Genomic DNA, 20,052 nt, shown 5'->3' with positions numbered 1-20,052 from the left:
CCATTTCTGTCTATCTCATCATCCACCCCTTCTGAGGTCCCAGAGTTCTTGTCTGATTACCGGGATGTATTCGATGAGCCCAAGTCCAATGCCCTACCTCCGCATAGGGATTGTGATTGTGCTATCGATTTGATTCCTGGTAGTAAGTTTCCTAAGGGTCGACTGTTTAATTTATCTGTACCTGAGCACGCCGCTATGCGGAGTTACGTGAAGGAGTCTTTGGAGAAGGGTCATATTCGCCCGTCATCGTCGCCATTGGGAGCGGGGTTCTTTTTTGTGGCCAAGAAGGATGGTTCGCTGAGACCTTGTATTGATTACCGCCTTCTAAATAAAATTACGGTCAAATTTCAGTACCCCTTGCCGCTGCTGTCTGATTTGTTTGCTCGGATTAAGGGGGCTAGTTGGTTCACCAAGATAGATCTTTGTGATGCGTATAATCTTGTGCGTATTAAACGGGGCGATGAATGGAAAACAGCATTTAATACGCCCGAAGGCCATTTTGAGTACCTGGTTATGCCATTCGGGCTTTCTAATGCTCCATCAGTGTTTCAGTCCTTTATGCATGACATCTTCCGAGAGTACCTGGATAAATTCCTGATTGTATACTTGGATGATATTTTGGTCTTCTCGGATGATTGGGAGTCTCATGTGAAGCAGGTCAGAATGGTGTTCCAGGTCCTGCGTGCTAATTCTTTGTTTGTGAAGGGGTCAAAGTGTCACTTTGAACTTTGGTGTTCAGAAGGTTTCATTTTTGGGGTTCATTTTTTCTCCTTCTACTATCGAGATGGACCCTGTTAAAGTTCAGGCCATTTATGATTGGACTCAGCCAACATCCCTGAAGAGTCTGCAGAAGTTCCTGGGCTTTGCTAATTTTTATCGTCGCTTCATCAATAATTTTTCTAGTATTGCTAAACCGTTGACTGATTTAACCAAGAAGGGTGCTGATGTGGTCAATTGGTCTTCTGCTGCTGTGGAAGCTTTTCAGGAGTTGAAGCGTTGTTTTTCTTCTGCCCCTGTGTTGTGCCAACCAGATGTTTCGCTTCCGTTCCAGGTCGAGGTTGATGCTTCTGAAATTGGAGCAGGGGCTGTTTTGTCGCAGAGAAGTTCTGATTGCTCAGTGATGAAACCATGCGCCTTCTTTTCCAGGAAATTTTCGCCTGCTGAGCGAAATTATGATGTTGGCAATTGAGAGTTGCTAGCCATGAAGTGGGCATTCGAGGAGTGGCGTCATTGGCTTGAAGGAGCTAAGCATCGCGTGGTGGTCTTGACTGATCACAAAAACTTGACTTATCTCGAGTCTGCCAAACGGTTGAATCCTAGACAGGCTCGTTGGTCGCTGTTTTTCTCCCGTTTTGACTTTGTGGTTTCGTACCTTCCGGGATCTAAAAATGTGAAGGCGGATGCACTGTCTAGGAGTTTTGTGCCCGATTCTCCGGGTTTGCCTGAGCCGGCGGGTATTCTCAAAGAGGGGGTAATTTTGTCTGCCATCTCCCCTGATTTGCGGCGGGTGCTGCAAAAATTTCAGGCTAATAGACCTGACCGTTGCCCAGCGGAGAAACTGTTTGTCCCTGATAGGTGGACGAATAAAGTTATCTGTGAGGTTCATTGTTCGGTGTTGGCTGGTCATCCTGGAATCTTTGGTACCAGAGATTTGGTGGCTAGATCCTTTTGGTGGCCGTCTCTGTCGCGGGATGTGCGTTCTTTTGTGCAGTCCTGTGGGATTTGTGCTCGGGCTAAGCCCTGCTGTTCTCGTGCCAGTGGGTTGCTTTTGCCCTTGCCGGTCCCGAAGAGGCCTTGGACACATATCTCTATGGATTTTATTTTGGATCTCCCCGTCTCTCAAAGAATGTCGGTCATTTGGGTGGTTTGTGATCGCTTCTCTAAGATGGTCCATTTGGTGCCCTTGTCTAAATTGCCTTCCTCCTCTGATTTGGTGCCATTGTTTTTCCAGCATGTGGTTCGTTTACATGGCATTCCAGAGAACATCGTTTCTGACAGAGGTTCCCAGTTTGTTTCGAGGTTTTGGCGAGCCTTTTGTGCTAGGATGGGCATTGATTTGTCTTTTTCCTCGGCTTTCCATCCTCAGACAAATGGCCAGACTGAACGAACCAATCAGACCTTGGAAACATATCTGAGATGTTTTGTTTCTGCTCATCAGGATGATTGGGTGTCCTTTTTGCCTTTGGCTGAGTTCGCCCTTAATAATCGGGCCAGCTCGGCTACTTTGGTTTCGCCGTTTTTCTGCAATTCTGGGTTCCACCCTCGTTTCTCTTCAGGGCAGGTTGAGTCTTCGGACTGTCCTGGTGTGGATACTGTGGTGGATAGGTTGCAGCAGATTTGGACTCATGTAGTGGACAATTTGACTTTGTCCCAGGAGAAGGCTCAACGTTTCGCTAACCGCAGGCGCTGTGTGGGTCCCCGACTTCGTGTTGGGGATTTGGTTTGGTTGTCATCTCATTATATTCCTATGAAGGTTTCCTCTCCTAAATTTAAGCCTCGTTTCATTGGTCCATATAGGATTTCTGAGGTTCTTAATCCTGTGTCTTTTCGTTTGACTCTTCCAGCTTCTTTTTCCATCCATAACGTGTTCCATAGGTCATTGTTGCGGAGATACGTGGCACCTGTGGTTCCATCTATTGATCCTCCTGCTCCGGTTTTGGTTGAAGGGGAATTGGAGTATATAGTGGAGAAGATTTTGGATTCTCGTGTTTCGAGACGGAAACTCCAGTATCTGGTTAAGTGGAAGGGTTATGGTCAGGAAGATAATTCCTGGGTCTTTGCCTCTGATGTCCATGCTGCCGATCTGGTTCGTGCCTTTCATGTGGCTCATCCTGGTCGGCCTGGGGGCTCTGGTGAGGGTTCGGTGACCCCTCCTCAAGGGGGGGGTACTGTTGTGAATTCTGTGGCCAAGCTCCCTCCTGTGGTCGTGAGTGGTACTTCGGCTGGTTCTGTCTATGAGCTTCCTTTGGTGGATGAGAGTGGTACTGCGGCTTCTGAGTTTCCTTCCTCAGGTGATGAGGTTAAGTCGTTAGGTGCTGCTCTATTTAACTCCACCTGGTGCTTTGATCCTGGCCTCCAGTCAATGTTCTAGTATTGGTCTTGCTTCCTCCTGGATCGTTCCTGTGGCCTGTCTATCCTGCATAAGCTAAGTTCTGCTTGTGTTACTTTTGTTTGCTATTTTTTCTGTCCAGCTTGCTATATTGGTTTTTCTTGCTTGCTGGAAGCTCTGAGACGCAGAGGGAGCACCTCCGTACCGTTAGTCGGTGCGGAGGGTCTTTTTGCCCCTCTGCGTGGTTGTTTGTAGGTTTTTGTGTTGACCGCAAAGCTATCTTTCCTATCCTCGGTCTATTCAGTAAGTCGGGCCTCACTTTGCTAAATCTATTTCATCTCTGTGTTTGTATTTTCATCTTTACTCACAGTCATTATATGTGGGGGGCTGCCTTTTCCTTTGGGGAATTTCTCTGAGGCAAGGTAGGCTTATTTTTCTATCTTCAGGGCTAGTTAGTTTCTCAGGCTGTGCCGAGTTGCATAGGGAGCGTTAGGCGCAATCCACGGCTACCTCTAGTGTGGTGTGATAGGATTAGGGATTGCGGTCGGCAGAGTTCCCACGTCTCAGAGCTCGTCCTATGTTTTTGGTAATTGTCAGGTTACTTTGTGTGCTCTGAACTTCATGGTCCATTGTGGTTCTGAATTACCTGTTCATAACAGTTGGCCCCCTTAAAAATAGTCTGGGTGAAATGGTGGATGAGGATGAGGAAAAAGCCAATATGCTAAATGACTTTTGTTCATCAGTATTTACACAAGAAAATCCCATGGCGGACAATATGATCAGTGATAACAAAAAATCCCCATTAAATGTCACCTGCTTAACCCAGCAGGAAGTGCGGCGGCGTCTAAAAATCACTAAAATTTACAAATCCCCGGGCCCTCGAGTACTGCAGGAATTACGTACAGTCATTGATAGACCATTATTTTTAATCTTTAAAGAGTCCATAATAACAGGGTCTGTACCACAGGACTGACGTATAGCAAATGTGGTGCCATTATTCAAAAAAGGGACAAAAACTGAACTCGGAAATTATAGGCCAGTAAGCTTAACCTCTACTGTGGGTAAAATCCTGGAGGGCATTCTAATGGATGCTATACTGGAGTATCTGAAGAGGAATAACCTCATGACCCAGTATCAGCACGGGTTTACTAGGGACCGTTCATGTCAGACTAATTTGATCAGTTTCTATGAAGAGGTAAGTTCTGGATTGGACCAAGGGAACCCAGTGGACGTAGTGTATATGGACTTTTCAAAAGCTTTTGATACAGTGCCACACAAAAGGTTGATACATAAAATGGGGATAGGGGAAAATATGTGTAAGTGGGTTAAGAGCTGGCTCAGGGATAGGAAACAAAGGGTGTTTATTAATGGAGCACACTCGGACTGGGTCATGGTTAGCAGTGGGGGTACCACAGGGGTCAGTATTGGGCCCTCTTCTTTTTAACATATTTATTAATGACCTTGTAGGGGGCATTCAGAGCAGAATTTCAATATTTGCAGATGACACTAAACTGCAGGGTAATCAATACAGAGGAGGACAATTTTATATTACAGGATGATTTATGTAAACTAGAAGCTTGGGCTGATAAATGGCAAATGAGCTTTAATGGGGATAAATGTAAGGTCATGCACTTGGGTAGAAATAATAAGATGTATAATTATGTGCTTAAATCTAAAACTCTGGGCAAAACCGTCAATGAAAAAGACCTGGGAGTATGGGTGGATGACAAACTCATATTCGGTGGCCAGTGTCAGGCAGCTGCTACAAAGACAAATAAAATAATGGGATGCATTAAAAGAGGCATAGATGCTCATGAGGAGAACATCATTTTACCTCTATACAAGTCACTAGTTCGACCACACTTAGATTACTGTGCACAGTTCTGGTCTCCGGTGTAAAAGAAAGACATAGCTGAACTGGAGCGGGTGCAGAGAAGAGCGACCAAGGTTATTAGAGGACTGGGGGGTCTGCAATACCAAGATAGGTTATTACACTTGGGGCTATTTAGTTTGGAAAAACGAAGACTAAGGGGTGATCTTATGTTAATGTATAAATATATGAGGGGACAGTACAAAGACCTTTCTGATTATCTTTTTAATTATAGACCTGAGACAGGGACAAGGGGGCATCCTCTACGTCTGGAGGAAAGAAGGTTTAAGCATAACAACAGACGCGGATTCTTTACTGTAAGAGCAGTGAGACTATGGAAGTCTCTGCCGTATTATGTTGTAATGAGTGATTCATTACTTACATTTAAGAGGGGACTGGATACCTTTCTGGAAAAGTATAATGTTACAGTTTATATATACTAGATTCCTTGATAGGGCATTGATCCAGGGAACTAGTCTGATTGCCGTATGTGGAGTCGGTAAGGAATTTTTTTCCCCAATGTGGAGCTAACTCTTTGCCACATGGTTTTTTTTGCGTTCCTCTGGATCAACATATTACGGCATGTTAGGTTAGGCTATGGGTTGAACTAGATGGACTTAAAGTCTTCCTTCAACCTTAATAACTATGTTACTATGTTACTATAGGGTGCATTATACAACTATGGGGCTGTATTATACTGGTATGGGAGTGCATTATACTGCTCTGGGGGTGCATTATACTATGGGGTGCTTTATACTGGTATGAGGCTGCATTATACTATACTGTATATGACTATGGGGTACATTATACTACTATAGGGGTGCATTCCAAGTGGCAGCCCTGGTTATGAGCAATGCTTAAACTGTTTCATAAATCTCCCCCAAAATACACAAGGTAGACCAAGTGTGGTAGCAGATCCTGCAGTATATATCGGTGTATATATCTCTCGATCTTAGTCAGTAAGTAGGGCACTTGCACATCAGCAGTAAAAATAAAAACATCTTGAAACATCGAGTTCTATGAGCAAGTGAGGCTCCTAGTAGTGGGACTTACACCAAATGCCAACTGGCCTAAATTTGCAGAAACTGTCCTGATTTTTCGGAAACAGCCCTGGCATATTTGTGATTCCCTTGGCCCAAAAAAGTGTCTAGGTTTACACAAAACTCAACTAAAAATGGGTGTTTCCAAGCAGAGATGGGATAAACCTTGACAGAACTGGAAATCGGGCTAAAGTTGCCAACGCCTATGTTGATAACTATGGAGGGGAATGAACTACAATATCAATTTGTGGTATGATAAGGCAAACTGATCTACAGTCCCTAATTAGGTCTTTATTTTATTTATAATTATTTTTTAATAACTGCTTAATTGGCGCCAATCATTTCCCCATTCCTTACAAATATGAAACATAACACTTCATCTCCAAGCAACGTGGATTTCTGTCTGACTACATAATTACCAAAGTTTAAGCCTTGCCCCTTTGGCCGCCCCAAAAACAACCCAAACAGGACAGGAACGCCCATCTTAGGGGAGAGTTTTTGGACAAATTTATAGGGCCAGGAAATTTATCATTGATGTAATTTTTACTAATTAAAGGGAACCTGTCACCTGAATTTGGCGGGCCCTTTTTTCGGTCTGATAGGCGGTGTTTTCGGGTCTTTTATTCACCCCTTCCTTTCCCGCTGGCCGCATGCTGGCCGCAATATTGTCTTGAAGTTGATTCGCTTTCCTCTGTAGAACACACGCGCAGTATGCTTTGCCCAACTGCGGGCAAAGCCGAAAAGCATTAGTGCGCATGCGCCGGCGCACTATGTCCCGGAACACAGCGAAATACTTCCGGGACATAGTGCGCCGGCGCATGTGCACTAATGCTTTTCGGCTTTGCCCGCAGTTGGGCAAAGCATACTGCGCGTGTGCAAGGCAAGATTGCCTTGCGTATGCGTGTTCTACGGAGGAAAGCGAATCAACTTCAAGACTTCAGTGTGCGGCCAGCGGGAAAGGAAGGGGTGAATAAAAGACTCGAAAACACCACCCATCGGACCGAAAAAAGGGGCTGCCCAATTCAGGTGACAGGTTCCCTTTAAAAAGAGGAAAAAAAAGTACAGAACTCCAAAACTTTTTCTGTTACTTTTCACTGAGTGCAAAAAAACTATTCTATTTTGTAATATCTGGGTTACTTTTAATATTTGAAAAAAATAGGTAAATCCTCAGAATAATTGTCTTCAGCATCAAGTGAGGAATAGTCTCAACCTTTTCCTTAACGAGTAATTAGATTTTTTTTTTCAAGTTACTAATTGTTTGATCTTTGTAAAGTTATTAATTTTTGTAATAAACTACATTACTTTATTTTGCTTTATTCACACCTAATCTCCATGTTGCATTGCTTTTTTACCTATGCACTGTAGTTCAAGCTCCCCAAAAATCTGCTTTCAACTGTTGCTCAGCAAGAATCCATACTCTATCTACAATCAGAATATGTGACATTTGCAGTCTGATCCTCTCTGATCCACACTCCCGTATCCAGACAAGGAAAGTCCATAACGCAGATTGTTTGTAAACAGAGTACATAGATTCTTGCTGAGCAGCAGTTAAAAGCAGTTTCTAAAGGATCATGAACTAGGCATTGAAACATCAATGCAGCATATTGTTTGGAAGCGAAGGATGTGAAATAAGGTAATGAAGTATATGACAAAGCTGATTTTTTTTTTCCTTTATTAAATTTTAATTCAGTAGTACAAATTCAGTTAAAAAGTCCAGGTCAGTAAACGATGCATATATAAATACACCATTTACCCTCACCCATCTCCCCCCCCATCCCAATTCATCAACGTTACCCCTGCCGTGTGAAAGAAAAAAAAATGAGGATGGATGACTTGGACAAATATCCACTAATTATACCAGACTTCTCAATTCTCTCCCCACCGCACCTCATATTTGTCTCCAATGCTCGTAATTGACCCTTGCATACCATTTTTCTTACTCTGTGTATTTCCAATGTAGAGAGTAACGTTCCATTCCTAAGCATTACGCCTCCACCTTATACCCTACCCTCCAAATATACCAAACCAACACCGCTCTGAAGCGTTAATTCCCATTATCATATGCAAAAATCCAGTGTTAGACATATTACAACGCTGCACTTCTATTCAATGTATTCACCAGTTCAGGGTCATTGTACAATCTTTTTACAATATTAAATTAAACAAATCTATCATTAGCATTGAGTGTGACCTAACCTATATTTTTAATGATATCCTCCCAGTGTAATTTACTCAATCCCCTCCAATTCAACTTTCCACTGATGCTTGAATAATACTCTACTATTATATGACTTGATAATACACTTATAAATCTGTAATAATGAGTTAGTTCTCTTTATTGGGTGAGTTAGAAGGTAACTTCACTTTTAAGTAACTTGTCAGAAGAAGCTGTCCTGTGTGTGTACATGAGGAATAACATTGCATCTGACCAGGGTATAGTGGCATGGAAAAGTCTGGGCACCCTTGAACAAAATTACTCTAATTATCAACAGTTGAACAAGTTGGAGATGAAATGATCTCTAAAAAGCCTAAAGTTCAAGATGACAGATTTCCTTTCTATTTCAGGCAATATCTATCTATCTATCGATATATATATCGATAGATAGATATATATATATATCTATAGATAGATAGAGATATATATATATATAAATATATATATATATATATATTTATATATTCATCTTTTACATTTAAAAAATTACAAAAATAAAAATGGGCAGATGCAAAAGTTTTGGGCACCCTTGGAGATGTGTGGAGGAAAGGGAAGTGTGTCGACACATCCATCCAGTATATAAGTAAAATCTTTCTTTATTGAAAAATAGATTAAAACATGATAAAATGAAACCTCAGGAAGCCTGAAGCGTTTCTGGTGTATACAACACCCTTATTCATAGGAGAAGTTATATTTTTTTCCTCTCCATTGCCGAGATGTTAGCTTGTGAAGTGTACATTATAATTGATTTTAAGTCCATGCAGATGTTGCCAGAGATTTTTTTTCCTAGGGGGCGTGTACTTCTTCCTATGTATGACTTTGACCAATCATAAGCAGGCAGCAAGATACAGGGTAAAAAAAAAAATAGAGCAAAACCCCGTAATAGCTTGGAACAGGCTTTCTCCTCTGTGAGACAGGTAGTACTAGTCTGCTCTCCTCACTGGCCTCAATGCAGAGCTGCGTGTGAGTCCTGGCAGTAGAGCATAGATTACTAACACCTTCAGTTTTTATTCTCCTGGCAGTCGGTGTGACAGTAGGGTGGTACAGCTGAGCTGATGTTACTGTGAGAGTAAAGCTGCAACTGCAGGAGTGTTTGTAAAGAGTTGAACTGTCCCTGCCCCCCCACGCTGACTGCCATGAAATGAATGCTGAAGAAGTGTTAGCAATCACAATCATCTCTTATCTACTACCAGCAGTTTCTAATCACACAAAGCTCTGCAGTGAGATCAAGACTGCCTGTCATTATGTGTCTCACACAGAATAAAGCCTGCTTTAAGCTATTGTGGGAGTGTGTTCTTTTTTTCCCAGTGTTTGCTGCTGCCTACTTATGATTGGTCAACCTAATACATGGGAAAATGTAAACGCCCTCAGAGAAGAATCTCTGGTAACGCCCCCATTGGACATAACATAAATCATAACCTAATCTTTACAAGCTAATATCTCCACAACGGAGAGGAGAAATTAAAAAATAAAAACTACGTTTGACTCCGCTCTGCAGTCACCATTCCTAGATGTGGCCAGTTTAACAAGCTGAAACTGGTGACAAGCCCTCTTTAAAAGCTTGAACCTCAATTATATTCACTGCTACCCAATATTCTGATACTACTGACCTCTTATATGACAGGACAATACTTCAGGTCACACTACATACAGGGGACTTTGTAGTTTTCTGAACAATATTCTGTTAGAATTTACTATTTTAGCAACCTGGAAAGTGCCAAACAATGAAAAGAATACCAGATTAACTAGTATTCAGTATTTTTGCAAAGAAGAATAAGCAGGAAGGATCCCACATGAGAATCCAGAACATGAAAATCAGATTCTGTGGCCGTTGGAAATTGCCAGTAAACTGTAGGCAACTTATCTTCTGCATGCCAAAGGACTACAACAAGTCGCTTGCAATATGATTTTTGATGGCTTGACCTTGCTGCATTATTGCATTGCCTTCATTAATGAAGCTAATATCAATTTTTAAATACAATGTAATTCCATCTCTGCTTATTATTTTTTAATATATCTTGACATCGCTCCTTGTTTTATTATATGACGCTCCAAATCCACTTCCTAGGAATTAAAAGATTTATCGATGCCTGCAGCCACCACTAGGGGGAGCTTGCTTTCAACTATCTATCTGTATAATTGTGTAAGGGGCACTTCCATCTGTTTGTCTGTCAATCAGCGACAGGCACAGTCTGGCCGCGAATTGGCCCCTCCCTACTCCCCAGTCAGTGGCCACATAGGGTTTTAGCAGTGCGTTAACGCTGCTATTAATCCTGTGTGACCAACTTTTTACTATTGATACTGCCTATGCAGCATCAATAGTAAAAACATATAATGTTAAAAATAATAAAAAAAAAAAAATCATTATATTCTCACCTTCCGGCATCTGCGGCATCCTATCCCGCTCCTTGCGACTCTCCGGTCCCAAGAATGCATTGCAGCAATGACCGGAGATGACGTAGCAGTCTCGCGAGACCACTACATCATCACGTGTTATTGCCGCAAGGTATTACTGGGAACGGAGCATCGCTAAAGGCCTGGGCTGGATCCGGGAGCCGACAGAAGGTGAGTATATAACTATTTTTTATTTTAATAGTTTTTTTTTAACAGGGATATGGTGCCCACATTGCTATATACTATGTGGGCTGTGTTATATACGGCGTGGGCTGTGTTATATACTACGTTGCTGTGCTATATAATATGTGCCTGTGCAATATACTACGTGGCTGTGCTATATACTACATGGCTGTGCTATATACTACGTGGGCTGCGTTATATACTGCGTGGGCTGTGCAATATACTACGTGGCTGTGCAATATACTATGTGGGCAGTTGTGGCTGTGCAATATACTACGTGGGCTGTGCAATATACTACGTGGGCAGTGTTATATACTACGTGGGCTGTGCTATATACTACGTGGCTGTGTTATATACTGCGTGGGCTGTGTTATATAATACGTGGGCTGTGTTATATACTGCGTGGGCTGTGTTATATACTATGAGGGCTGTGCTATATACTACATGGCTGTGCAATATACTACGTGGGCAGTGTTATATACTACGTGGCTGTGTTATATACTACGTGGGCAGTGTTATAGTGTTATATACTACATGGCTGTTCAATATATTACGTGGGCAGTGTTATATACTACGTGCCTGTGCTATATAATACATGGACAGTGTTATATACTACGTGGGCTGTGTTATATACTACGTGGGCTGTGTTATATACTACGTGGGCTGTGTTATATACTACGTGGGCTTTGTTATATAATACGTGGGCTGTGTTTAATATACTGCGTGGGCTGTGTTATATACTATGAGGGCTATGCTATATACTACGTGGCTGTGCAATATACTACGTGGCTGTGCAATATACTACGTGGCTGTGCAATATACTACGTGGCTGTGCAATATACTACGTGGCTGTGTTATATACTACGTGGGCTGTTATATACTGCTTGGGCTGTGCAATATACTACGTGGGCTATGCTATATACTATGTGGCTGTGCAATATACTACGTGGCTGTGCAATATACTACGTGGCTGTGCAATATACTACGTGGAAAACTTCATAAATAAACTACATACATATTCTAGAATACCCGATGCGTTAGAATCGGGCCACCATCTAGTGTGTATATAACAGTGTACAGTAAGCTCCTATGCTCCCTCTAGTGGTGGTTGCAGGTATCAAGAATTTTAAATTTGTAGCTATGTATTATAAAATATACACATATTATACAGTGGGGCAAAAAAGTATTTAGTCAGTCAGCAATAGTGCAAGTTCCACCACTTAAAAAGATGAGAGGCGTCTGTAATTTACATCATAGGTAGACCTCAACTATGGGAGACAAACTGAGAAAAAAAAATCCAGAAAATCACATTGTCTGTTTTTTTAACATTTTATTTGCATATTATGGTGGAAAATAAGTATTTGGTCAGAAACAAACAATCAAGATTTCTGGCTCTCACAGACCTGAAACTTCTTCTTTAAGAGTCTCCTCTTTCCTCCACTCATTACCTGTAGTAATGGCACCTGTTTAAACTTGTTATCAGTATAAAAAGACACCTGTGCACACCCTCAAACAGTCTGACTCCAAACTCCACTATGGTGAAGACCAAAGAGCTGTCAAAGGACACCAGAAACAAAATTGTAGCCCTGAACCAGGCTGGGAAGACTGAATCTGCAATAGCCAACCAGCTTGGAGTGAAGAAATCAACAGTGGGAGCAATAATTAGAAAATGGAAGACATACAAGACCACTGATAATCTCCCTCGATCTGGGGCTCCACGCAAAATCCCACCCCGTGGGGTCAGAATGATCACAAGAACGGTGAGCAAAAATCCCAGAACCATGCGGGGGGATCTAGTGAATGAACTGCAGAGAGCTGGGACCAATGTAACAAGGCCTACCATAAGTAACACACTACGCCACCGTGGACTCAGATCCTGCAGTGCCAGACGTGTCCCACTGCTTAAGCCAGTACATGTCCGGGCCCGTCTGAAGTTTGCTAGAGAGCATTTGGATGATCCAGAGGAGTTTTGAGAGAATGTCCTATGGTCTGATGAAACCAAACTGGAACTGTTTGGTAGAAACACAACTTGTCGTGTTTGGAGGAAAAAGAATACTGAGTTGCATCCATTAAACACCATACCTACTGTAAAGCATGGTGGTGGAAACATCATGCTTTGGGGCTGTTTCTCTGCAAAGGGGCCAGGACGACTGATCCGGGTACATGAAAGAATGAATGGGGTCATGTATCGTGAGATTTTGAGTGCAAACCTCCTTCCATCAGCAAGGGCATTGAAGATGAAACGTGGCTGGGTCTTTCAACATGACAATGATCCAAAGCACACCGCCAGGGCAACGAAGGAGTGGCTTCGTAAGAAGCATTTCAAGGTCCTGGAGTGGCCTAGCCAGTCTCCAGATCTCAACCCTATAGAAAACCTTTGGAGGGAGTTGAAAGTCCGTGTTGCCAATCGAAAAGCCAAAAACATCACTGCTCTAGAGGAGATCTGCATGGAGGAATGGGCCAACATACCAACAACAGTGTGTGGCAACCTTGTGAAGACTTACAGAAAACGTTTGACCTCTGTCATTGCCAACAAAGGATATATTACAAAGTATTGAGATGAAATTTTGTTTCTGACCAAATACTTATTTTCCACCATAATATGCAAATAAAATGTTAAAAAAACAGACAATGTGATTTTCTGGATTTTTTTTTCTCAGTTTGTCTCCCATAGTTGAGGTCTACCTATGATGTAAATTACAGACGCCTCTCATCTTTTTAAGTGGTGGAACTTGCATTATTGCTGACTGACTAAATACTTTTTTGCCCCACTGTATATAATATATATAAGCAAATTAGAATTTGACTCATATTTAGATAAAAAAAACAGTGTTCAGAGGTGCAAATTTGCACCTTATGGAAGCTCCGATCATCCTGACCTAAATCCGGCCATTAATCCCCCTGAACTGCAGCTTACACCGGCTGAGACGGTGCCCTGAGACCTCAGGAGACCGGCAACTCCTCGGGCAGCGACGGTGGAACCCTGGAGAGCCGGTATCTGTGGCGGCCTGGAAGAGCGGCAAAAATCCCTGAGCTGCGGCGGCCATCTTTGAGCGCGGCTCCGGCGGGCAGGACGCAGCACCGGCGGCGGCCGAAGCCGGGTGGATCCCCTGGGAGTGCGGCAGACATCTGCATACAGCGGGGACGCTGTGGAACACCGGGGAGCAGGAGACAGGTGCCGGGTCTGGAGCGGCGGGCGGGCCCAGGGGGACGGCGGCCATTACTACAGCGCACTCTCCAGCAGTAAGGAGAGAGGCACTATACAGCACGATCGCGGTGCAATTCAGGAGGTGAGCTACTACCCTGAAATAATAAAGGGGGCAGAGCGGTGTGTGCCCTGGAAAATTGGGCCCTGCACCCCCCTTATCAAACAACCCCTGCTGGCACCATAACTTTGGAGGGATCATTCCCCCTCCCTGCTATTCTGCCTAGAGGACTGTGGCTGCTCTGGGACTCGGTGCCTGGGCAAATTCCTAAGTTGATACTTTTGCAAATATTTGAGATTCTTTGCCTGGCTCGCTGCCTCCTTGGGGTGCGCCCCGGTGTTTGGCCATATCCGGTCTGCTGTTGGAGAATAGACTGCCATAATAATAAGTTCGGTCCTTTGGTGGGGATCTTCTGTCAATAACCATGCATCATTCTAAAGGAGCGGGGGCTGCTGACAAGTTAAGGAAATATGCCAGAGAAGATGCCCCAGATAATGCACGTACTCTCAGAAATAATCCCACGCAGAATCAACGCAAAAATCGTCTTTCTGACAGCAATGGGGAGGGAGAACAAGACGAACTGACTCTTAAACAAGCATCTGAGCAGTTGATGCAGGCCATATCTCTCACCAGGTCCTCTCTCACTGAGAAAATAGAAGACGTACATACTGAAGTGGGCCGTCTGCGACATGATATGCAAGCTATGACAGGGCGTATCTCAGAGGTTGAAACAAGGGTGTCTCAGATAGAGGACACCATTACCCCAATGGAGGCTAAGCTATCAAAGGCCACCGGCTCTGTGAACGCCTGGAAGCAAAAGGCAGATGACCTGGAAAACAGATTGCGTCGTAATAACATTCGAATTATTGGCCTACCAGAATGCTCGGAGGGTCAGCAACCTGAGCAATTTCTAGAGGACTGGCTTAAAACCTCCCTGGGAGACGGATTTTCCTCAACATTTTCTGTGGAGAGGGCCCATAGGGTCCCAACGAGACCTCTTCCTCCCGGAGCTCCGCCCTGACCCTTTCTGGCACGTCTCCTCAACTGCAGGGACAGGGATACAATTCTTCGCTTGGCAAGGCAGAAGGCCCCTATTAAATTCAATAACGCCACTATATCAATCTTCCCGGATTTCTCTATGGAACTTCAAAAGCAGCGAGTTCGATTTATGGAAGTTAAAAAGCAGCTCAGGGATAAAAACATCATCTACTCCATGCTTTATCCAGCCCGACTCCGCATTGTCCATGAAGGGTCCTCCTTGTTCTTTACCGACCCGGCGGAGGCAGCCGAATGGTTGCGGTCATACGATGGGCCTGGTATGCCGGGCTCTTGAGTAGCTCTTTCTATCTGATGGCAACACAATCTAGAGCTCTCTATGTGGGTGCTGAGTTTATCAACTATACCGGACGCTGATTCCAGTGAGGGTAGGATTATACTCCTCCACTATTCAAATTTTGTTTTGTTTGTTTTTTTACACCAGTTCTGATTGTTTGTTATGTTTGTTAGTCGCCAGTGATAAACTTTATGCTCTACGTGATGTTCCTGATTCCCGCCCAGGCTGTGGTGTATATTATGCCTTTTCCCAAACGTAGATATGGGATCTGAAATTATATGTATGACGTGGAATATACGGGGTATTAAGACTCCTCGAAAGAAAATTAAGGTATTTTCACAAATTAAAAGGTATCATCCACATATTGTAGCACTTGTGGAGACGCATTTGACCAGAGACACAGCTAAGTGTACGCAAAAGCCGTGGGTGCAGTGGTCCCTTCACGCATTTCACACCAGTTACTCCAGAGGGGTCTCCCTGTTGGTACATAGGAATGTCAGGTGGGAGGCTAGAGAGTCACAACGCGATCCCGAAGGTCGCTTTGTTTTTGTTCATGCCTTTATTAATATGCGGGAATATGTGATATTATGTGTTTATAACCCACCCCCGGCTGGCATATCGGTTCTCCGCATGGCACTGGGTTTCTCCCTAAATTATCCTAATGCTAGCGTTATCTGTATGGGAGACTTTAATTTAGTCATGGATAATCTTAAAGACAGACTGAGACTTGACGGTGAGATGCAAAGGGGGCCCCTTTCTCAATCCCCCTCTCAATTGGCATCATTTATGAACGGTAGCGGATGGTTAGACCTGTGCAGAAGACATCACCCTGAGACAAAGGAATATACTTGTCATTCATCAACTAGACAGTCTCTGTTCCGTATAGATTACATATTTGGATCTAGTGACCTAGCACTATGGGTGAATAGTGTCGAACATGGTAACAGGGGGATATCAGATCACAGTCCAGTTATTCTCAAACTTAAATACGGTCAGTCAAATAATAATATACCTTGGAAATTGAATCCCTTCTGGCTGAAACTGATAGATTCTAGTGATAGAACGGTTGATCAGTTAAACTGCTTTGTCTCTACTCACCCAGACCCCTCGAATCTCAATCTGTTTTGGGACACTCTAAAGGCATATTTAAGGGGATGTCTGTCCTCTACAATCTCCTATATAAAAAGGGTGACGGCGGGGGAGGATGACGAGATAGAGCGACGGCTGAAAGACTCGGAAGCCGCCCATGTGGCCAATCAAACTAACGGCAACAGGGTGGAGTGGCTCACTTCCCAAAGACTATACACTCAAAATATAGACACTAAATCGAAACGTAAATTATTCTTTACCCGTCAATCTTATTTTGAATTGGGGAATCAGGCCAGTACACTCCTAGCTTTTTTAGTACGTCAGCATAACACCTCTAATACGGTACTACAGATTCGGACACTCGATGGTTCGTTGGTATCCTCCACTGAGGAAATTCTTCGATGTTTTTGTAATTACTATAAGTCACTGTACAAGTCGGGTAGTGGTTTTGGGGTCCCTGAATGTGCAGACTATTTATCAGACATAACATTCCCCTCACTGAGCCCAACCCAGCAAGCTTTTATGGAAGCCGAGTTTACTCTGGAGGAAGTGGAACATGCTATAATGGACATGGCCACCGGGAAGGCCCCTGGACCTGACGGGTTTCCTGTTGAGTTCTATAAAAAATATCGCGACCACCTGGCACCACTTTTATTGAAGGTGCTTCAGAATATATGGGAGGGAGAAATTATGCCTGAAACATTTTATGATGCAAATATCATTGTACTTAAAAAGGAGGAAAAGGACCCCTTGGAGTGTGGATCGTATCGCCCCATATCATTGGTGAACGTAGATTATAAAATCTTCACTAAAATCTTGGCTACTAGACTAAATGCGATCATATTAGACCTTATACACCCAGATCAAACTGGCTTTATGCCTGGGAAAAGTACCTCCATTAATATTAGGCAGGTCCAATCAGTGATTCAATATAGCTCCCTAGAATTGGATAATAATTGGGCTCTGGCATCCCTAGGCACAGCTAAAGCGCTTGACTCCCTCGAGTGGCCTTTCCTCTCCGCATGTCTACAGAAATACGGTTTTGGAGACAAATTTATTAGAGGGATAGATACACTATATAGGAATCCTAGGGCACGGGTAATTGTGAATAACTCTATCTCTGATTCCTTTACCTTGCATAGGGGAACCCGTCAGGGATGTCCTTTGTCCCCGGCTCTCTTTGCCCTCGCGATAGAAGCCTTGGCAATACGCATAAGGTCCTCCATGGATATTAAAGGAATAAATATTGCGGATCGTGTGGATACCATCGGTCTTTATGCTGATGGTATGATCATATTTATGGATAAAATAGAAGAAACACTACCACGAGTAATAACGACTATTGATAATTTTAGTAAATTCTCTGGTCTCTATATAAATTGGGATAAGTCTGCTCTGATGCCTCTGTCTCATGCGCCGATGCCCCGTCTCAAAAATCTCATGTCACTACCTGTAGTCTCCAGTTTCAAATATCTAGGAATTCATATGTCTCAATATAGTCAGCTGGACCTACGACTTAATATTTATCCACTATTGGACCTGGCCAAATCTGAATTCATAACTTGGAGCAAACTCCCTCTCTCCGTTGCAGGTCGCATTAATTTAATTAAAATGATATTGCTCCCCAAATTTAATTATTGTCTCCAACATAGTGCTGTGCCAATACCCAAGTCTTTCTTTGGAAACTTAAACTCCCTAACCACGTCCTTTATATGGGGGAAGACTAGACCCAAACTCAAACTATCTACTCTACAGAGACCGAAAAAGGGGTATGGGGCAGCCCTACCAGACTTTTATCTATACTATCTTGCCGGGCAGGCTAGGGCAATAAGCAAGTGGATGCCTAGCAACTCCCTACCTAATTCAGAAAGTCATTTAATCCATTCTGCCCGGATTGACTGTCCATTGGGTTTTTTGGAAATGGAGAAAGTCAGTGCTCCCCGTTTGCTGCCATTGCTTCGACAAGCGAGATTAATATGGAGACAAATTAAAAAAGTTATTAAATATACAGATATAATAGCCAAAATGCCACTGTGGTATAATAGTTATTTCCCAGAATTACTGAATCACCCATCTACTGAGTTCTGGATCTCATATGGCGTTCTCTCGGTGGGCAATATATATGACCAGGAGGTTTTTGTATCCTTTGAACAATTACGGGATACCTACAATATCCCAAGATCTCAATTCTTCCGTTATTTACAGCTGAGGTCAGCTTTCCAGTCACATATGTGAAATGCAGGTGCAAGTCGAGCAATTTCATCTCTACCCCTTATAGGCATTCTCAAATCACAGGGTCCTCAGGGACTCATCTCCTCTTTATACACATATCTATTATCCCTGGGAGATGGCCTCACTATTAACTCTTTAAAGAAGAAATGGGAGGGACTTCTTCCCGATACACTGGGAGAGGAGTGGGAAGACATTCTAGAATCTCCAACTAAAGTTTCTCCCTCAGTTAATAACAGGATGACCCAGCTATATATTATATATCAGACTTATTTGACCCCAACACGACTTTTTAAAATGGGTCGCCTCCATGCGTCAGACTGCCTATGATGTTACACACGTGATGCAGATTTTATCCACATGATATGGAGGTGCCCGGTAATCTTTCACTATTGGAAAGAGGTCACGACATTGTTAACATCTTTATTGTTAATCCCTGTCCCACTTGAACCATTGACTTGCTTATTCGGGGTGTGGGATACAGAGACCTGGGATCACCATACTGGGATCTTCCTTCGAGAAACGCTCTTCTTAGCACGAAAGGTGCTGGCGTTAAGGTGGATGGGTAGCTCCTCCCCGTCTCTCGGAGCTTGGCTTGACCTGGTGAACTCGGTCATCCCATATGAAAGAACACTGTACCATAATAGAGGATGCCCAGGTAAATTTGAAAAAATTTGGGGTAGATGGAACTCATCTCATCATACTCTGTAGTCTGCGCTGATTAGATATATACACGGGAGGGAGGGCATGTGGTTTTGGGACATCGTTGCGGAGCAAATTTAAATCTGTTTTTCTTTTGGCGACTTACTACTAATGGTTAAAGTTGTTTAAGTTGTATAGTAGGTATTTTGTAGGTACTAGTGATTCAACATGCACAGTTTATTACTTCTGTGAACTTTGGATATGATGATGTTCTGTAATCATTTGTATCTGACGGTATACTTAATAATGATAAATGTAAATGTGTGCATTGTTTGTTTACTCTGGAATTAATAAACGAATTAAAAAAAAAAAAAATTTGCTGTAAAGCCTTAACATTACACCGATAGTAGTGCACATCTAGAGAGTGGACTAACGGTAGATTACTACTAATAATAACATATAAACTTTTCTTTTCTCATTATTACATGGGTCGTTAGTAAATTATAACTCTCAAATGAACTGCATGCATGGAGAGAAATAAAACAAATTATTTTCCTTCAGCCAGCTAGCTTTTGAAGTATTTCCCAGGAATTAGGCATTTAGAACTTTCAGGATACTATGTGGTTTGTAGGTCTGGAGCTACTGAAGAGCCACAAGTTTTCCTATCAAGCCTTTATGAAAATATCCATTTTTTAACACAATATTGTTGTTTTTTCAACATTTTTAATTACCTTTATTGCTGTTATTGTGATAAAAGAGCTACAGATCCTTTGTATGGATGTAGTGTTAAATGGAAGCATTC

At 42.9% G+C, this 20,052-nt stretch overlaps 1 protein-coding gene across 7 annotated transcripts in view; it reads right to left on the bottom strand.

Moving 5' to 3' along the window:
* Positions 1-20,052, bottom strand: part of ADAM22 (ADAM metallopeptidase domain 22) — a 274,548-nt gene that overhangs the window by 26,765 nt on the left and 227,731 nt on the right. The gene's annotated exons all lie outside the window — the stretch shown is intronic.

The sequence above is a fragment of the Ranitomeya imitator genome, chromosome 6, assembly GCF_032444005.1.
Source record: "Ranitomeya imitator isolate aRanImi1 chromosome 6, aRanImi1.pri, whole genome shotgun sequence".
NCBI classification, from domain to species: domain Eukaryota; kingdom Metazoa; phylum Chordata; class Amphibia; order Anura; family Dendrobatidae; genus Ranitomeya; species Ranitomeya imitator.
The sequence above is the reverse complement of the archived record's forward strand: the minus strand, read 5'-3'. Positions and strand labels throughout refer to the sequence as shown.